The following is a 6931-nucleotide window of genomic DNA, read 5'->3' on the forward strand; positions in this document are numbered from 1 at the left end:
CATATGATTTATGTTTTGTACATAACCTTGTTATGAGGTCATGGGTTTCGCGCATATGACTCAGTCGAGTCATATGACTTATTTATTACGTTATGATTGGTTTATGAGTTTTTGTACATGACCTCATTATGAGGTCATGGGTTTTGAGCATATGATCACTTTGGTCACATGACTAGTTTGTTATGATTTGGTTTCACACATGTGACCACTTTAGGTCACATGATTATGGATGGGAAGAACTCTATATAAGGAGGCCGATGAGGCCGAGGAAGATAGGTTCTTCACGCATTGTTCTAAGTACTTTTCCTACTTATTACTTTAACGAATATAAAACACCTTTACAATCTTTATCTTTATTGCAACGTTATTGTTATGCCGAGGAGGGCTCTTCATGAAGAAGATTTAGAGAAAACTTACGATAGGGGTTTCTGATAGAAGACAAAGGTCTTGTACTATCTGTAATGTAGGCAGAGGCCTAGCGCTATCGTAAGATGAAGGAACAAGAAGAAAGAGAAGAGAAGTATTGTTCCCCGTCGCCAAGAACTAACCATCCGAGGAGGGATCGTTACAGCACCCCTCTGATTAAAACTTGCATCATCGGGTATTCTCCAAAGGTGGCAATACCTGAAGACTCTCAAAATCACCACATCTTCTTCGGTGATTACAACATTGCTAGCTAGGAACTATAATATTCCCAATAGTAATTCCCTCATCATCAGAGCCTTTGGACTTATGGCTCAGTTCTCAGGTTAAACTGAGTTGGTCCCAATTGTCTCTATCGTTAGTGAAATAAGCAGTTTCAACTGCATATTGTATCTATGGAGGTAGTCGTAAATGCAACGTTCCTGGATCGCCTGACTTCAAACTGCCATAACTTCATATCTAACTGACAGATATCTTCTGGATGACTTACTACTAATTCACAGAAAGCTATTCAACTGGAATAATAGATAATACTGCAGTTGGCAACTCTTGGTTGCTCTGTGTCACTGGGTTTTAATTGCCGTTCCAGTATTGGGAACCACTGCTACAACTATAGCGTATTACTGGTTCCAGTTGTCATACTCTGCGAAGCTCTTTGGCTATTGTGGTAGTATTGCGTGGAGTTCTAGGCTCTGCTGCTTATTGTAAGGTGTGTGTGATTGTATTCATTTCTTATTGAGATCCTTTAACATTCAATACCATATCTTTGTACGAAAACATCCTGTCAGATAAGGTTCATACCAAAGATGTCACATCTTTGAAGCCTAGTAACTCTCTGAGTAGTTGACAGATTTACTCTCTTCCACTTCTCTGACTTAGCCAAAGGTCCCCTCCCATATATCCTATTAACCGGATCTGGTCAGACTGACAGCAGTGACGTATAGGGTATTATCCTAACACTTTCAATTCTGTTGCCAATTTAGTCACACAATGCAACTAAGATAGATGTATATAATGACATACAGGCCTTGTAAGGGGGCCAGAGGGAGGTGTCGGAGACCTTGTATTTCAATTCCATGTGGGGTTACCCTACCTAGGGCTGTTTCTAGATATGGAATCCTGGTATTCCTAACAATTTCGTATTACTGCTGAATGATGTCTGAAACTGACAGTTGAAAAATAGGACTCATTATAAAATAAAACTCTAAACCAATCATCAAATGTCCATTGCAAGTAATCCTGAGGCTACTGAAGTCGCTATGATTGGTTTTGTGGTTATATCTTGAAACTTTACCATGGCTGACATTTATGATAGCCCATGGTAGACATTACATAACAAATATGATCTGCAAAACATCCATAACCCATCTCGTCATGTATTATATCCTAGGACTTGAGCCAAGTCCACTAGTTCTGGGTTATAACAGAGTGTAATCGCTTCTATTTCTTATCATAAAAGATAGAGGGCCAACCAAATCGCCTTATATTTTCTGGAGCACCTCATAGCTTGGTTTACGTATATATCTTTTGGCATATTCCATAATTAATATTTACCTTAAGTACAAATTCATTAATTGATAGGTATTGTCTTTACATTGAAGCTCTTGCTTTAGGATTAGGTACTTGCTATAGAAAAGGCCTATAGCTCACGCAACATTCTTCAACCACATCAGCAGCTTAGTATGGTTCGCATAATGCAATAATGGGAACCCTTTTGTCTCAGGTAGTCTCCCTTTTCTTTATTTCTAAATAATTGTAATTTGCACGAGTGCATGTATTCTTCATCATAGAGTTGCTGCCATAGTACTTTTCAATATCACTAGCTAATTTACTCCAGAATATCAGGTTGAAATGGAGCGACTACTATATGTTACCACCTCCTTCCTCAATCTCTTCATTTGTGCATGAATTTTTAAACCTTTTAGCGCTGGCTCAGCCAGAGATCAATAATATACTAGACATATCTAAGTAATATGTGACACCAAGACTAAGCTATAGATATTTATATACTAACTAGAATCAGCACTATGAAGCTGGTTGATGCGGCTGTATAAGTATTATAACATAGTTCAATCCAAATGTCAATGATAAGAAATAGGAAGTCTTTAGCTATAACAGAATATAAAATTTATTAGTATCTAGCCAGATCTCTAACTCATGATACATGGGCATACAATAAGAAAGGCAGAGAGGAACTTTGTAAAAGGAGCAATGAAAAGAGTTATGATAAGCTTTCTCAGGAATCAATGCATTTTCACATGAGTGTGGTAGGTGGAAACTGCAGGTCAAGAGAAAGAGATGGGCTGTGAAAGAGAGTCCAGTAGTAATTAGTAAGGTGAGGAAAAACTAGAGGATTGGAGTGAGTAGGTGGGAGAGAAGAGATAGAAGAGGAATTGAAGGTTGAAAATTGAGACTAGGAAAAAGTTAGTATTTATAAAGTGAGGTTATCAAAACTAAGAATATATATGCTGCATTCAAAATCAGAGGAAGGAGTTGTGGAGGCTGGAGGGTGGGGAAAAAGCTCCGGAGGCTTAGTTAAATAGTGGCAGAAAAGACAAAGTTGTTTGCGTCCACATTGAATTTGGTGATTACTAGGTGATTTTCATCGTGAATTCAGTTCATAATTCTTGCTAACATATCCATATCAATAGCTTTGAGGATTATTTCCTGCTGGAAAATGCCCACTGTGACTTTTTTCTGCAGTCGAAGGGCGTAGGTGTTGGTTTATTGCAATTTTGAAGGTTGGATAAAGAGTAAAGAAGCCTTCTATTTCGAGATTCCAAGCCAACCGAGAGCAAAAAAAGCTGTGATGAGGCGAATAAGTCTCCTGTAGATATAAATCCCCCAGTAATGTCTATGCTTATCGCTCTCAAGTTAATTAGAAGCAATTAATCACTACAGTATCTAGCAGCCCAAAAAAAAAAACAAGAGGAAATCAATTATGACAAGTTCTGAGCTGTGTATAATAATAGCTTCTTCTTTGATTGGCAATGTCTACCCCATCCATATAGCCATTATAGTCCACCGCAAGGCTGGGTAATCTTAACTCTCATGTCAAATCATTCCCTCAGCCAGTTTCAACAAGCTCCCTAGTTGCACTTATGATTTGACGCAGTCTTTGAAGCATGTAGGCAAAGTTTCCTGGTACTAGAGTGCAGGTATGATAGATGGTGAAAAAGTGGACTAGGGTTTTATCCTGCCATAGGACAGCCAAAACAGAGTCTATAATAATAGCAGAAAGAGTATTCCATAGGAGGCATTTGTTTTTTTTATCAACCTTAAACATGACAGGGTAGAAAGTTGAGGATGGGCGAACAGTTTTTCAAACAGTAATGAAATATTCTTACAAGGCAATAAATAAGGGAATATTAGAGAAATAATTGTCACAATAGAGAATAAAGTAGTGGGTTTGATAAGGTAGGGTGGATACTAGCTGAAAGACAGCTAATGATGTAGGTGAGAGAGACTGCTGACTTGGTCCATTATAGAGAAAAATTAGATAGTTGTCACGAATGTGGCTTGACGCAGAAAAGGTTTTCACACAACTCATAGTTATGAGTTATAGGGAGGTTATTGTCTTACACATATGACTCATTTAGGTCATATGACTTGTTATGTTAGAATTTGTGATGTTTTGCACATGCCTCGATTATGAGTCATGGGACATGTAGCTGGCGAGTATGCCTTGCAAATATGCCTTACCAGTATGCCTTGTACATAGGATTTATGTTTCACATATGACTTCTTTATGAGGTCATGAGTTACGCACATATGACTACTTGAGGGTTATATGATTTGTTTATTGTGTTATAATTGGTTTATGAGTTTTCACATATGACCTTACTATGAGGTCATGGGATTTGAGTATGTGACTACTTTGGTCATATGACTAGTTTGTTATAATTTCATTTTACACATGTGACCACTTTGGGTCACATGACTTAGGGTAGGAAGAATACTAAATAAGAAGTCTACTATGGCTGAAGAGGATAGGTTCTTGACGGTTTGTTCTAAGAACTTTTCCTACTTATTACTTTAACCAATAGAAAACATTTTTACGCTCTTTATCATTATCATGACATTTATTACTATTACAATAAGAAGACTCTATATGAGATGGAGTTTGAGAAAGCTGACTATAGACGTTACAGAGGAAAGATTGGGGTCTTGTACTATGAGTAACGAAGACATAGCCCTCAGAGCTATTGTACAGATGAAGAAAAAAAGAAGTATAGTTCTCTGTTACCAAGAACTATCCGAAGAGGGATTATAATATTACAAAGCATCATTTAGAGAAATACTAAACGATACAAGATGGCTTCTTTTAACCCAGATAGTGAAGGAGATATTGACATCAATGATCAAAATCTTTTTATCAGAGAATTTAACAATGCTCTAGATCACCATTCAGTAGAGCACTGGGGGGTAGCTAGTTTAGTAATATTAGGAACTGGATCACCGGTCAATAGCTCGCCTGCACAAACCCCATAACTAAGAAGGATATCCAGATTATCAGTTTCTGTACCACCGGCTCCAGCTGCTCTGGCATCAGAAACTAAGATCTTAGACATGTCTGAAACCCCATTTGAGGTATTCCTTACAGCGATACGAAATACAATGACAGGACAAGAAAATATCCAACAGCCCAAGGCGAAGTAACTAGATATATATAAAGGAGTTGAAGATAAACAGCGAATAGTTCATAGCATAATACCAAGAATATTGCATGGTTAAAGGATATGGAGAACAATATGTCGAGATCAAGATTCCCTATGTGGAATCACTATTGCGAGAGCTCACCAGGTAATAGATCATACTCTTCCAAGATAGAATAAAACAATGAGATTGTATTACCAATACAGAATTCAAGACAACCCTTTTGGAAAAGTTCCGTGATCCTAATGCTAAAAAGACAGCAAGATAAAAGTTGGAAGAAACAAAACACAACAAGAAAAAGAAACATTCTTGGAATACTGGAACAATAGTGGATTACTGGAATACAAGGCAGAATTCTACAAAGCCAACATCTATATCATCCCCCTAAGAAACAGTAGCAAATAGCTATACACAGCATGGAGAAATTTCGACCTGGTTTTACAAGATGGGAACGATTTGCAAGATGGACAATTGATAAGCTATGTCGACTGGCAATAGTTCAAAACAATTCCGAAAACACTATAGCGTACAGGATGATAGAGTCGTCCAGGAATGTACACAGAACCTGCAGACCACAAATAACTGGAAAAGTGGCAGTGTGTTATCACCAAGAGTAGTAATAGAATTTGATAATGTATGAGAAGGGCCAGCTCTGAACATATTCAAGGAAGAATATGCTAGAAGGATGAACGGAAAACTCAGCCTCAGGTGTAGAAAGGCAGAATATCAAATAAGGGAATGCAGAATCTGACCTGACAATGGATATCAAGGAAAAAAAGATACTAGAAACAATCCCTGCTAATACTTGATGAAGAGTAACATATGCCAGATAATCGCAGAAAACATGCTGTTGGAAAAGAAGGAGGGTTCACAGAATAAGATAGTTTAGGAGACCAAAGATGTGTACCTGGAAAACCCATTAAGTTAGCAAACTACAATACAGTACTACACATGGAACAAAAAAAAGAAAATAGAGATCATTTTATGATCAAAATAAAGATATACAATGAAAAGCGCGAAGAAACAACTATTTATGCAATGCTTGACTCCAGCACTACTGAAGATTTCATTGACAAGGAAATCTGCCACTAATATGGCATCCACACCAATAAAGCCAAGAAAGTAAGACAGGTGTACCTAGTGGATGGGATGCCAAGTGGCATGGGTCCTATAACCTATATAGTGGAAGTATCTATGGATATTGACAGCTATAGGAAAGTGGCAACTTTCCAGGTGGCAGACAGCAAGAATCATGAGACAGTTCGAGGGATGCCATAGTTACAAAGACATAACCACATGATTGATTGGAACGAAAACAAAATAACCTTCACCAGTGAACAATGTGTAATTCAATGTCTCAACAGTTTGCCAGTGGTCTACCTAATACTAATTGGAGAAGTAAAAGAAGAAACTTTACATGCAAAGTTCACCAAAATGCGGCAAGATGAGAGAGTCCAGATACAAAGACTGGACCAAGAGGTAAAAGTGCCTACTAAGGATTCTAAGAAGACAGCAGAACACAACCTGTATGCCAATGAGCGAACCAATATATTTGCCAAGAGGAGGGTAATGATAGCAACAGGAATAGCCATTGGACTACCATCTGGCACCTATGGATGGATAGCGTCATGCAGCAGTCTCAATGTCAAACAGCGACTCATGACTAATGTTGGGGTAATCGACACCGACTATAGGAGTGAAATCAAGGTGGTCCTGACCAACCTGGCCTATGAAGATTAAGAGGTCCTGAAAGGCTATCGAATTGCAGGATTGATCATTGAGAAGATCAATAACAAAGAATTGCACCTGGCCCAAAGGTAACTTAGGGCGGTGCGGCGCCAAAAGCACGCAA

Source organism: Tuber melanosporum (assembly GCF_000151645.1).
Source record: "Tuber melanosporum whole genome shotgun sequence assembly, scaffold_4, strain Mel28".
NCBI classification, from domain to species: Eukaryota; Fungi; Ascomycota; class Pezizomycetes; order Pezizales; family Tuberaceae; genus Tuber; species Tuber melanosporum.